The sequence below is a fragment of the Mauremys reevesii genome, linkage group 11 (genome assembly GCF_016161935.1).
Source record: "Mauremys reevesii isolate NIE-2019 linkage group 11, ASM1616193v1, whole genome shotgun sequence".
NCBI lineage: Eukaryota > Metazoa > Chordata > Testudines > Geoemydidae > Mauremys > Mauremys reevesii.
The window spans coordinates 3,356,522-3,371,172 of NC_052633.1; the positions used below are offsets into that span (position 1 = coordinate 3,356,522).

The 14,651-nt window shown below is 48.0% G+C and overlaps 1 long non-coding RNA gene across 1 annotated transcript in view; it reads left to right on the forward strand.

Moving 5' to 3' along the window:
- The first annotated feature begins 14,246 nt into the window (after positions 1–14,246).
- Positions 14,247–14,651, forward strand: part of LOC120374989 — a 61,605-nt gene continuing 61,200 nt past the window's right edge. Inside the window, exon 1 of the long non-coding RNA XR_005586378.1 lies at positions 14,247–14,396. This is a non-coding gene — a long non-coding RNA (uncharacterized LOC120374989). The remainder of the gene's footprint in view (positions 14,397–14,651) is intronic.

Here is a 14,651-nt window from a genome sequence, read left to right on the forward strand (position 1 = left end):
AGCCTGGTGGAGGCTTTACGATGTTTGTCCAAGTGATTTTTTTGTAAAGGACAGTAGATCCGCTTAGTTAGTAGGAAAACGAAGATTTAATGATGAGCTGTAGCCCCTATTGGCATAAAACTATCTTTCACTGGGCTGATTTGCTGTTATTAAAACGTTATCGAAAGTTGATTTCTCTCTCTCTCTCTCTCTCTCTCAAAACTAAGATTAAAATATAAAAGATTCCACGGGAACCTAAACGGGGGAAAATACAAATCTAACCGGTGCACAGGCCGAACAGATCTACTGAACAGATCCCCCCTGATGTACCAATGTTTTGCTGATCAGTTTTAACAGCTGCAATAGGACAGAAGTGTATGTGTGTGTGTGTGGGGGGGTGTATCATCCTTTTGAAACATTAACCAAGACAGCGATCAGAGAGATGGGTGCTGTTACCCTAGTGATGGGAGTCTTTTCACCTGTACATTTAATTGGAAGATAAAGGCAAATCGATATTTATGAATTTATCGACCCAACTCTTTGCAAATCTGTCTGTCTTTTTTCTCTCGCAGACTCCTAACTCTATGGCCCGGTAGGGAATATCTCCATCCCAGTATAACTCTTACAGCGAGGTTCCGTGATGGGGGGGCGGGGAGGGGCGTGGAATCCACTCTGCATCACACCAGGCTGTCTGTAATGATGGAGACCTCGCTGTACTTTATCCCAAAGGGGGGGAAAACACCCCCCAGCAAATTTTGAAGACATCTGTAAGTGTACCGAGAGAGCCATCCGAATGCCTGTATATTTGGAGAGAATCCATTCGAACGCAGTGTGTCTATTTACATCAATTCGTTATGGGTGCAGAGACAGAGGGGGCATGACTCTGGGGGTAGCAGGAAACACGAAACACTACTTCAGAATCGACTGATGTCATCGGAGTCAAAATCCAAAGAGAAACTCCGGAGGACGTTAAATAATCCCACTCATTGAAATACCAGAGCAATCCACTCATTTACTGGCGTGTCAGAATGGTGCTGACAGGACCCTTAATCTTTCCGAAAGTTGTTGGGTTTAGCTTTCTCTGCTACTTGTCACAGATGTGCCCGTCAGCTGATTTTTTAAATCGCCAGGCGAGCAAATATTTCTAATCAGTCAAGAAACAAACATCTGAAATCGTACTTTCAAGTATCACGGTGGGAACTTTCGATGTCTCGGGGAAATTGCCATCATTCTGGATTTAGATTTCACTCACCAGACGATTTAAAATCCCTCGAAGTACCTCCACATTTAGAATAATTTGATGGCATATTATTTGCATCTATAAAGTGCTACCGGAGATACCGACTGCAGAGGCTTGTTCAATAGGGATTCCGGCATAGTCCCATCAACGGGAGGTTTTATTTACTGGTGTGCTTTTCCTAAAACGCAAAAGTAATATTTTCTCATTTCATGTTTAACTGCTTAGAAAACGACTGTACGTGTCATAAAAGTATCCCTGAGTTTTGTAGTGATTAACAAGATCGATCCCAGACACCTTCAACTATCTGCAATGCGTTTAAAGCTTGAGGACTGCAGATAATAAAATCCTTTACAGTTTTTAGTCTGCTCCTTGTACAGATTAACCAGTATCTATCTATCTATCTATCTATCTATCTCATTAGCAGAGGGCCGCAGTCTATTCTTCTCATGCACTGTATGCAAGCCAATTTGCATATATTCCTTTGCAACTTCCATCAGCAGGGGAAGAGCAGAAATCATTTCTGGAAAGCCACCGCCGCTTCTCAAGCCAGGCACAAGTTTAGCTCCGCTGGTAAAGCAAGCACTCTGTCCGTACGCAAAGTTTACAGCACACCAGGTGATGAGAACACTCCTGACACCAATGTTAGACCGAGTAGAGGCCAGGATTAGTCAGCATCACAGACACCAGCTAAGAAGTCTCTATAGCAACGCTAGATTTTGTTTATTTCAGCGCACACATGTTTGCACGTAGGTGGGTAGCGCCTGGAGTTAACAGCATTTCAATGGTTGGGTTTATGGCTGAACACAAGCAGGGCGAGGGGACGTTAATGTGGCGTCCTTGTAATTTTCGGTGGAGGAAGCGCCCACCTGGTCGTTTGCTGATGTTGCTGGGAGTGGAGAGGAAATAAGGGAATGAAACACAACACGCAGGCAGCATGTGAATGTCAGCTTCCAACACTCTCCCGTTTGCTCGCGGCGTCGCGCTGCACGTCTTGCTTGTCTGACAGAGCAGCCCCATTTGCCCGGGGAAACGTGTTGGCTTCGCAGGGAACTACTCTTATTTGGGGTTTCATTGCAACGCCCGGATCAGCCAGTCGTTATTGCAACCTTCCCTGGTAACGCGTTGGGAAATAGCCCGGGATGGTTTTCTCCAGGGGCAGGGCGATTGCATTCACATCCAGCTAACCCAGGCGAGTCCCTCGAGTGTCCAGGATGGGCTCACAAAGGGCTTCTTGTGTAAAATTCCCCATCAGACACACCAATTTGCAAGTGGCAAAGCATTAAAGCCTCATCTTTTTAAACGATTTTATTCAGGCTGCTTCTTTTTTTTTTAATCTGAAAGCCCAAAATAGACTCCATGCGGTTCTAAGTGAAGTCAGCCTCTGGCTTGGCTTTGAAACAGCTCCTGCAATTATGTAAAAGAGCCATTCACTAACACGGTGGAATTAAAAGCGAGCTCGCCTGCTCCCTTTTCACGGGCAAGCCTCTCATGTTTGGCGTTTCAAAGCCCTTCCAACACGATGTCTTGCTCGAGGACAAAAGGCAGAACAAAAAAAAGTCCCCCAACTTGTAAATTGAACGGCAAGGGGACTTTAAACAATTGAAAGCCCATAAATAATGATAAAGAGACCTGGCAAAAAGGCAAACCCATTCAATTAATAGCGTTTCCCAAGCAAAGAGCAAGTGCTTTACAAAATGCAAGAAAAATAAAGTTTGACTTCTATTCTTCTGCCGCGGTGGAATTTAGAAATGGAGGCAGCAACCCCCCCCCTCCGCCCCAGTCTGCTACAAACATCACTGGGGGATGGGAAATAAACTATTTACTGGTAAACTTCTAACCAGGAAGTGTAGTTCCTGTACTCTTGTTTTGGTTGCAAAGTTGGCTTGCGGGAATTTGAAACTTTGCATCCACTCGGATGACTTTTTCTTTTCTTTGAAAGAAATTGCCCTACACGCTCCGGGTGAGAACTTGGGTACTTGCAACTTGCTGTTGTGTTTAACGAGACTTTGCCATGCTGGGGCCGCGTTTTCATCGCCGCTCATTAGCATTTCTATCCTCACCCAAAGGAGTAAATAACGCTGGGCTCTGTGAAAGTCACAGTGTGTTTACAAGCTGCGGCTGTCCCGTGCGGTGCTCCTTGGCTGTTGTGCTGTAGACAACGAGCCCTGCAGCCTGCCAAATCTGAGCCCCTATTGCTGCCTCGGTATTTCACTGATGGCTGGGGTAGGGTTGGCATTTATTGATTACGGAGTTACCACCGGGGTAATGAATAACCTTGTCTGCCCCCCCCCTCCGTTTTATCTTCCCCCCCTTTATAATTTTCTCCCGACCTCTTACTGTTCTCTGCCGAGCTGTTGCTTTACCACATACACACAGCATGATCAGAGGCAAGAGGACAAATGCAGGTCTCCCGAGCAGTAAATAACTAAAGTACCAGTCCCCTGTGTCAATCGGCTAGGTACAGCTCGTGTCTAGCTGCAAAGTTGGTGGAGGCAGAGGGTTCATTCAAAACACACAGTCCGTGCAATGGCTCGCAGGAAACTCTCTCGCAAACCAGAGGGAATGGAGCCTATGCCAGGGTTGTTCAGACCGAGACCAAGAAAGGACCGAAAAGAAGTGTGGAGTGACCAGCTGGTCAATGAAAGGGCTGGCTGGGCTAGAGGAGATCGGGAGAACCCCGAGTCCGAAGGAGGATGAGCAGATACTCAGCTGGCTAATGCTACACTTTGGAGGTTACGAAAAGAAATTAAAATCCAAGGAGAATTGAAGTCACAGACCCTCTCCCACAGGAGAGCGGGGCTGCCCTCACATCTGGGCTGCTGAAGCAGGCAGAAGAACTGGTGTTTGACAACCGTCTCTGGCAGGTAGGAAGGCTTGGCAAGCTCACCCTGCGGGTTTCCAGTGGCCAGGTGAGTCCTTATCTCCTAGCCCTAGAGATTTGTATTCCTGCCTCCAATCTGTTAAACAAAGCTACTGATCTCCTGTGAACTTCAAACGCGCTGCTATCTCCCTCTTTGGAGCAGTAGCCTCACTTTTGTATCTGCTTCCACAGAGTATTGTTTGAGAGATCACAGCTATGCTAATCCCTGGTACCTGTAAACAGAGGGCGGGGACAGGAGACGGGTGAAAGGGGTGACCGAAGCACTGCATTGTGTGCTTGTGTTTGTGGATTTGTGACTCCCAGTGGCTGCCTATAAGGGCTGTTTAGCAACCCCCCACAACTCTGATTAATATTCCCCGCCAGCTAATTGATCTCCTAAGACCAAACGCTTATGAAGCTTAATAAACAAATCTCAGCCTTTGCAATCGAAATGGCCCAGTTGGGTCAAAATGCCTTGAAATTACTCCTCAGGACAGAAAAATGAAACAATCCAACCTTGTTGCACTGCTTGTCCAAAGGAAGAAGGGGAAAAAAATTGGCCCCTGTGCCCAGCCAGTTCTTAATTACATGACAGTCATTTATAAATAATTGGATCAAATATTTTCTGGGGAAATGAAAGAAAAAGCAAGACAGATGTTTGGCATTTGGCTAAAAAGGAGAGGGGGGAGAAGTGAGGAAAATGACAGTAAATCAAGGTTGAATGATGGGTGCTAAGGAGCCGGGTCAGGACGGAGGACTAACTGGCATGCATGCATTGCTTATTGAGCTTTTCCGAATGAAATGCAGAGTAAATGAGCTCTGGTATTGCTGCGCCCCCCTTGGAGGTAGAGCCCATGCTAAGGCATCGCTGTCACAGAAGTTTATAAAGCAGGCCAAAGCTCAGCTGGAGAAACCCTTCGGGAACAGCAGCATGTCAGGAAAGGGATTCACATTTTCCAGGGGGAGCTCTGTTTTCACTCCTTCCCCAGCCCCCTATTATTGTTGCATTTGGAATGCAGCTGCACCTAGAGGCTTCAGGAGAGATCAGGGCCCCATTGCGGTAGGCACTGTGCAAACACATAGACTGAGTGAGTGGCCCTCTAAACTGACTGTCTTAGGCCCAAAGACTTTACCATCTAACCAGACAAGTTAGAGCGAGGGAGAAGGGAAGCAAAACAGAAGCAAACGACTAGAGTCACAAAGATATTTAGGCTCCTAACTTCCATTGATTCCTTTGTGGGTCACTTTGGGGTGCTGGGCCAAGGTGGACAGAGTTTCATTATATAGTAGGATTTCTTTTCAGGGTGAAGGTGTATCGTCTTGATACATCAATTCATCCCTTTACAATCACATATTGTGGGGTAGGGGTCTCAGCTCCCCTCTCTCTCCACCCCTGCACCCATCGATTTCAATAGGAGCTTTGAATGCACAAGAGAAGCAGACATGGTGGAGTCCTCTCAAGACCTAAGGATCTGGGCCCTATGCTCCCATGGCTTGCAAGCTGTGAAGCGCAGCAGCTTGCTAGACAGCTGCCTCCATGTTCTATGCACCGGCCAAATACGCTTTTCCTTGGGAAGCTGTCATGTAAATTACAACACACAAGGCAAAATGACAGTGCAACCCCTGGAAAAGGGGGCATGGCTTGAAAAGATGCGAGAGGAGTTAGGGACATGTACTGTTGCCGCTATCCTGGAAAAAACAATTTAAAGGCCAAATACTGCTCATTACAAGGGTGGGACTCAGAATAATTCTGTCCAAATCCAGTTAAATCAATGGAGTTAATCATGAGCTCAACCCCTGTAAATGAGAGAATTTGGTCTTCAGCTACTCCACCAAGCGGACAGTAAGTCAATGCTGTGCTATGTAGGGCCGTCTCTTTCCCGGCCCTGCAGTTGGGGCTGGCTGTCCCTCGCTTAGTTCACAATGACCTTGCAATACATGCCCAGAAGACCACAGGATTATTGCAGTTTCCTCATAAAAAGTTTTGTTCAGGGCCTCCCTCACCGCTGGTGCACAAGGGGGCTCATGGGACTGAACAGCCGCCATTGGGTGACCCCTCAGTGGGCTGCCCTTTGCACTCGTAGCCTGCAAAGTTGTAGATTGGCTCGAAGGTCCATTTGTTGATTTATAGCCCTTATTACTGCAGCGTTGGCTATACCGATATCCACCTGGATCATTTCTGTTAGCCTGCAACTTTCAGGGACCCCAGGGCCACGTCTCAGCTTGGCCGGTGGTGAGTTACTATGCAGTAACAGTAGCTCCTAGAGGTCCCATTGTGCTGTGCAAACACTCAGTAAGAAGCAGCCCCTCCTGCAGACAGTTCAAAATCTAATCTAATTTTACAAGCTAGACTAATATAATCTAATTTTACAATCTAAGCAAGATGGTCAAAAGGTGGAGAGAAAGGAAAGATTCCCAGACAGGGAAGTGAGGTGCAGAGAGATTAAGGGTTTGGCTACATGGTGGAAATTGAAAGGCGTAGCTATAATAGAATAATTATCCTGCTACAGCTATGCTGATATAACCCCCTATTTGGACACTTTATTCTAAAGTGACTTTTAGACTCTTCCAGTAGAATTACACCACTTCCAAAGTGGAGCAGCATCTAAATGCCTTGAAAAATCTGCACCAAAGCGCCTCAGACGTACTCATCTGAGACTTGCAGAGGCTTGGAAAAGTTTTCTTTTACTACTCATGTCCATACGCCCTGCCCCCATGTTCCAGCTGCTGCCGTGTGTGTAATAGTTCAGGGCTCTGCAGCTTCCCCAAGGCAGGGTCTGTAACTTTTTGATCTCTTCAGTGAGTGTTTTCTAGCGTGCCCACTGCTGGGTCCCTCAGATGTTTTCTTTTTCTCTTGTGACTGCAGGATCTCTCCATGTTCATTTTGTGCGATCGTTTGGTGACCTCAGCCCTCTCTATACGTCTTGACAACAAGAAGGAGTATATGACCCATTTTAATTAACAGAGGCCTCCTAGTCTCACAAACCTTGGGCTGCACTGTCTTCTGGCTTCCACCCTGTGTTGCCCCGCTGAAGCCATCGGGGCTGCAGAATGTGGGGTGCTCAGCACTCTGGGAAATTGGGCTGCTGATTGAGGTGCCAAAATATGGAGTTAGGAGGTTACATTAAGGCGGCTGTCGAAAAGCTCGTCCATAACTTTAACTTCAGCACAGCTACATTCAGATGCATCAGAAGTATCAGTGTAGCCTGAATTCAGAGGCATCAGTTCTGCACTCCACTCTGGCCTCTGTATGCTGCGGTGGCAGTTTGCAGAGGTAGAGGGAAACAATTCCCCAGCCTGGCGCAAGTGGCCCTGTGCTGCTTTACAAGCCCAGCACAGGAATGTGTTGGGGGTGGAAGGGTGTGTGTCCATAGGCACCATGAAGGAGTCTGGGCTCTGGTGCAGCCTGTAGACAACCCCGCGGAGGGTGCTGGAAGATAGAGCAGCCCTTAGGGCCCAGTTTGGCTCCTGCAGAAGCCCAGAATCAGCGCAAAAGTAGCGTAAAAGTCACCTTTGTTGTCTCTTCTCCCTAGGCTGCTCTGTCTGCGTTTCCCATCTCAGGAGGTGCAGCTATCCCAGAGTGTTATTCCTCATAGAATATCAGGGTTGGATGGGACCTCAGGAGGTCATCCAGTCCAACCCTCTGCTCAGAGTCGGACCAATCCCCAGCTAAGTCAATTGCCTTATGGTAGGCTACCCAATGCGGAAATCCGAAAGCCCAGAAGACAGCATTACGCTGCGAAGAGCAGAAAACTAAATATTTATGAACATATAATTGGTTAGAAAAACTTCCAGGAAAGGACATTGGATTGTTGGCATGCCAGATAATTAGCTCTGGTAATCCGTCAGCACATGGCACTGTGCACCAACACGCCAGCTCTTGCATTGTCTGACCCCTTAAGAATCTGCCCACAAACAAGTGCACTTGTCAGACAGGAGTATGAGTTCAGATTTGGGGGGAGCATTAGCCTGCTAAACCCAGAGTTGTGAGTTCAATCTTTGAGGGGGCCACTTAGGGATTTGGGGCAAAAATCTGTCTGGGGATTGGCTCTGCTTTGAGCAGGGGGTTGGACTAGATGACCTCCTGACATCCCTTCCAACCCTGATATTCTATGAGACCAGGCCTTTGTGCACCACATAATTAGCTCATTTTTCTCTAGCAAACCGCTGCGATTTCTGATTGGGGAGGAAGTGAGCCAAGTGTGAAATGGAAAGCAGGAGGGCCAAATTGCGCAGAGGATACCAGGATGCAAGGGAGCATGGGAAGGCCCCTAAACTTGTGGAATGCGGGGAGCCATTCCTTATTCCTGAGCATCTGGCAGGGCTCTGTAGGTTTAGGGTGGTGGGGTTGAGGCAAGATGGGGGGAGGGGAGGAGGGAAGCAGAGGTGGGTAGCAACTGCAGTGCTTTGGGGCCCAGCCTTACTTTCCAGCTATGTCTTCTACACCCTCCGCCCCCAGGAAGAGGCTAGTGCCAGGGCAGATTGTGGGAAGGAGACAGCATGACTCCCCCACTTATGGGACCCAGATAAGCTATCCTGGGCTGGGCTCTGGGCTAGGCTCCCCCTGGCTGGGTTGGCTTCTTACCCTGCCTGTGTTCTGACTTTGGAATTTGCAGGGGCTGCCCGGGCTCCCTTCAGCTCTCATGTGCCCAAGTGCAGGATCAGCCTGAGCTGTGGTGCTGCGGCCTGTCTCTCAGGGGTGCGGTCTGCAGGCTCCTTCTGCAGAAGGGGCCAAGCCTGGCTGTGATTTCATGCTGCAGCTCCATGACCTCCCTAATGGCCAGTGGCGCTGAGGCCGGGCAGGGGAACGACGTGGCGGAGAGTTACACGAAAGTACCAACTCACTGTATGTACATGAAATGGCCCTTCCGGCTGCTCATGGGCTGCAGGCGAGTATGGCAGGGGAGCTCCTCAGAGAGCCGTGCTGGCCCAGGCCCCGAGGAGCGCTGTATCCCTTTCCCAGGTATCACGGGTTCTGCAGGGTTTGGGCTTGAGTCCCTTGCAGAACTGGTGGATCCACGCACTCTACAGGCCCTGCTGCCTCTCTCCTCTGTGAGGCAATACGTCCCTCCTCCCTGAGGGGAGCAGGAGGCACCACGTCTCATGCGTGGAGCTGTGGACCCTTTCCATAGGTTTTTCTGCTGTGATGGTCACATCTAGCCCTGAGTTAATGTTCTGTGTAAATGGAACTGCACAGAAAGGCAGAGAGAACGGCTGGGATGATCCCCTCCCTCAGCCGCGTGGGCATTTCTGCTGCACCAAGTCAGCCAGCATTAATGTGTATGGCTGTCCCCACCCCATGGCAATTGGCGGCCCTGCTCCTCTGCAAGGTTGGGGTGAGGGATGTGGAGGCTCTGCTCCTTCATGTGGATAGTTCTGGTGGCCGGTGGCTCTCCTGGTTCATGGGTATCCCAGCCACTGTGTGATCCAGGAGCTGGGGTAAATGCTACTCCCCTGGGCGAATGAAACTCTGCAAGTCCTTACTCCAGTGTCCTCTCAGGGCTCACTAATAGTATTGCCACGCACTTCTGAAGTCTCCCGTTAGCATAACTGGGCTTTGAATCAGGCCATAGCATGGGACTAAGCCACCCAGGGGATGCTTTGGCCCTCAGTTACGGAAGGTAGTTGTATCTGAATAAGAGACTTCTCCATTACAACCCGGCTTCTCTTTTTCCTGCCCTTGCAGCTGCAGTGACGTGACAAAAGACCTATAACATCAAAGAGTCTTGCCAGGAAAGTGATTGCACTGCCACAAGCCCAGCATTGGGATGTCACAGGAGGGTCAAAATAGCCAGGCATCGCTGCAAATCCCTTTGAGTAGTGCCTAAAAAATGGCAAAGGGTAAAATTTTCAAACGCACATGAATGACTTAGGAGCCAACGTCCCATTGCGTTTCAGTGGGATTCAGGCTCCTAAGTCACTAAGGCACCCTTGAAAAGTTTGCACAAGTCACCCCCCATAAAAGCAAATGTAAGTTAAACAGAAAAATCCTATGTTTCCGTAGGACACAATTTAGCAGAGGAGGTTTAATTTGAGAGGAACCTTAGAAGGCAAGAAAAAAGTGACATGAAAGGGAGCACGTCACAGTAAGTAACCAAGGCAGCTGGACCAGGGCCGGTGCAAGGATGTTTCGTGCCCTAGGCGAAACTTCCACCTTGCGCCCCCCCGCCCGTGCCCCCGCCCTGAGGTGCCTCCCTCGCGGCAGCTCCGCCCTGAGGCACCCGCCTTGCGGCAGCTCCCCCCCCTGCTCTGAGGCATCCCCCCGCCCTAGCTCACCCCTGCCCCGCCCCCTCCCCAAGCACGCCGTCGCTGCTTCACTTCTCCCGCCTCCCAGGCGTGCAGCGCCAATCAGCTTAGGTGCTGGGGGTGGGGGAGTGAAGAAGCCCACGGCGTACTCGGGAGTAGGCAGGGCAGGGGTGAGCTGGGGCGGGGAGTTCTCCTGCGTGCCGCCCCCCCTCCCCTTACTTGCTGCAGGCGGCCCTCCCCGCGCTCCCCTGCCCCAGCTCCCTCCGCCTAAATGCCGGCGGCGACCAGGGCGGCCGAAGATCCAGCCGCCGTGGTCACTGCTGAAGAAAATGGCACCCCCCCAAATCCCAGCGCCCTAGGCGACCACCTAGGTTGCCTAAACGGTTGCACTGGCCCTGAGCTGGACTAATCATGAGCTAATATGGGAATGCCCGAGCACTGTACAAGAGGGAGCGGATCTTGCCCGTTTTGAAAATCCTGGGGGCGACTGTTTCATGTAGGATTTCCATTGCTGCCCCCTTTCCCAGTTCTCAGCTGGGGAGCAGGATCAGGATTTACTGGGGGCGTGGCACTTTCCCTGTACATTCCTGGGAGTAAGCAAGCCTTCATCTGACCACCCATCTCAGAGTTAAACAACAAAACGGGGGCGGGGGGGGGGGATTGTCCTTGCATGTGGGGTGTCTTGCACCAGTCATCAACCCTGCATTACAATGTATGCACTAAGTGGGGTAGCACAGGATTTTGTCTCTGTGATAGTCATTGGTTCATTAAGATTTTAGCCAGTTTTTCCCCAAGAGGGGGCATTTGGGAAATGGTGATGGAGGAAATGGCTAGAAAGGCAACTTGCAGTACACAAGAACTAAAAGCCCCTTTAAACGTAGACAAAACTCAGTGCTACAGGGCGGTACACACTGCCACGTCTGGAATTGTACTGCGCTTGGAGCTTTAACTTTGTGCCCCACACTTGCATGGATGTAAATGAGGAGTAACCCGATTGCAACCCAGGGAGTCACATTGATGTGATAGGAGATTTGGGACCTTTAGCTTTCCTCATCCAACTACACAGAAACCTTACAGCCCCTGACTTCAGAACTCCCCTGAAAGAACTGCGCAGGCAGTTACTCCATGTCTGAGAGGATGAAGTGCTGCACATATCCAGCATGCAGAGTCTATTGGGCTGAACTCCAATGTGCCTCCTTTCCAACCCAAAGCTGCTTCTACTGTACAGGCAGGGAGAGTAGAAAAGGGGTGGGAAGAGCCTCTGCAGGCTCCACTGGGCAGTCTCGTTGCAGGATTAGATGAGCCAGAGGTTAGAATGCCTGAGTCTTGACTACACTACAGCTGCCCCCTTTGCAGTGCTCTGCATTACATGTTCTAATTTTCCTCATGTAGGAAAGGGTGTGCAAGTGGGTTGTTAGAGGGACCATACAAGGCCTATCTCATGCGGGAACATGCTCACAATATTAAACAGTTTAAGAGCCAACTCCTTCAAGTGTGGAGACTCCCCTTGTTGGGATATGAAGAGCAGCGCTGCCATGGGACGATCTCTACTGAACACGCATGTGCTCTGTATTCGGCAAGTCATTGGTCTTAACCATGGGTGTGTTCCAAAGCCCATTGAGGCCAATGGAAAGACTTGGGTTAGATTTAATGAGCTTTGGATCAGGTTTCGTGGCTCTGCTGACTTAAACTGCAGGATTGAAGCCTAAGGGACCATCTGGAAAGCTTTGTTTTATGTTTTTTGGTTTAAACAAACAAAAAAAATTATCTTACATCATCATTCAGGGCTGTACATTTTAGGATTACGTAACAGCAGCTTTTTATTTTTAAATCTGGTAAGTTTAATTCCTGACATTAGGCAGATATTTTTTTTTAAAAAGTCAAATACTGCAAAAATAAATTAACAAATTATAAAGCAAAACTAACTTACAAAGGCCCTAACAAGGCAATCATTTAAAACAAGCTCTGCCTTCATCTGGGAGATGTGCTGAAATTGTAATTACACAGTACATGCATTTTAAAGCTCCTCACACTAATATGTAAACTACATGCAATTAAATCAATTTTAGGGGGAAAAATAACATAATGTGCCAGGGCAATGTTTAATGATATGTAGGTTACATGTGATCACTGAGGACTTTAAAATAGGAAAGAGACACAGATAGTATCCTTTAGTCCTTAGGATTTCATTAGGAATTTTGCCTGATTGAAGATTGCAGGATTATACCTGCATTTTCACCACTTCACCCTAATAGCACTGGCTACTCATCCGATGGCTATTTACTCCTGGGATGGCTCTGTTGTGATTTGCTATGCTCAGTTGGATATGGAGAAGTGTTTTTGGTGTCTAGCATGTGGGAGAATTCCCGCTTTATCCCCCTTCTTTCTCCTTAGCCACTTCCCTTTTGTGCTCGAAGGGCAAAACCTGCAGGCCTCACTCCCGGCAGTTTTGCCTGCATGAGGGAGGCAGGATTGGATCCTGTGCAGAGGAGGCTGCAGCAGGCTGTTCTGCACTGATTTCTGCAGGGCTGATTGTGACCAAATCACAGTTACTGTGACAGGCCTGCTAATTATCCCCCTGTCAAGTGCAATCAGGCTGCTGCTCTTTGACACTGGGAGATCTCACAGCAGAATGTGACCCCCGAAGCAGGATCCCTGCAAAACTCTAGAGCAGTGTTACAAATCAAACGCGCCATCCATGAGTAGTGTTTCAGAGTGAGCTGGGCATTTCCATCCTCCCCATCAGTGGTGCTGGAACAATTGGAATAGTGGAGGTGTTGAAAGCCATAGAACTGAACTGTAAATCCTGTATATGATGGAAACCACTTCAAGCCAGGGGGTGCAGGTCCAGCACCTATGCGCCATCAAACTGCTTGTCAGCCCCTTTGATTGAAATCTCTCTCTTTTTGTTCTTCAGGAAAAGAGAAAACATTCGATGCTTAATCCAATTAGCTCGTTTGCATGTTTCTCTTTAACTCATTTCAATCTAGTGCCTATGCTTCAACAACTAGCTAATTTCTCCCGGATTGCTTTCCCGATTTGCATAGAAAGCTGATCTATGAATTCTGTGCTCAGTGGTGTCTCTTTTGGGGAGGGTTGTGGGTTTCCTTCTTTACATGGCTCCTGGCTACAGTATGCATTGGCTTTGTTATTTAATTCATACTTGCTGCCATAAAAGGAAACCATAGATGCCGATCTTAATGAAAAAGATTTACAAGATTAAAAAAAAATCAGAGGATGGCAGAAAAATGAGAGATGGTTTGAATAATCTTGGTTGATGTTCTTAAATTAATTAATTCCGATGATTTGGTGACTCAGATTTGGAAATATATTTCACTGGATTTTTTTTAAAGTAGTAAAAGTAAAAATTCTGTAAGAAAAGTAAAGCAGAGGTTAATAAAACTCTGCTTTGCAAAATTCTCCCTCTTTCTATCTAGATATACCTGTACAAACACATGCATATTCACTCACTCCTGCATGGAATAGAGTTGAAGAATCTGCTGGTTTAAAATCCCGAATAAAAAATCTAAAATATTCCCAGGTCAGAGGGGCACTGTCTCATTAAAACCACCATGGTCCTGAAACTGCAATGCAGACATTAAAGTGCAGTATTTTTCAATTAGAGCTGACGAATTCAATCAAAATTCCATAGATTAGGATGAAATGAGGCATGGGTCATTTACAGGGGAATTTAATTGCAGAGCCATTAGACAAATAGTATATTTGCCATTCTCACATTATCCATCATTTTAGACATCAATAGAAGGAACAGCATCTTTACTAATACTGCAGCACTTCCCAATCTCAGCCTGTAAACACTCCCTTTCCCCATAGCTCCTGATTAGATCTGATTTCATTTAAAGCCATGGGGGATTATAAATGTTCATGCAATCAGGTTCATTAGGACTCCGAAATCTCATTTCTGATTTGTATTGCTTTGTGGATCACCCGCCTCAGTGCAGCTTGTGGAAAGCCTCTGCTTTTAAAATCAGATGCTATTTCATTACAATGGCCAGCTTGGGGGGTTGCTGTTGCGGTTAGCGATTTACCCATTTAGCACCAGATCATTTTGTAAGTATCTCTCCCCCCCCCCAAAAAAAAATGAGGACCAGCTCCTGAACTCCAATGGGAGTTGTGCCATTCTCTCTCCTGGGGGGCTGGATCGGGACCCTGGTCAGTAGGGTGTATGTGGTGTGTACACACACACACAGCAAATATAGGAAAGGACATTGTTTTGTTGTTGTTGTGTCTGTAAGGTGATTGCTGTGTCTAGAGCCACTCGTTGGGAATGGGCCAGAATCCGCCCCTCCCAGGTTAAAAACCTGA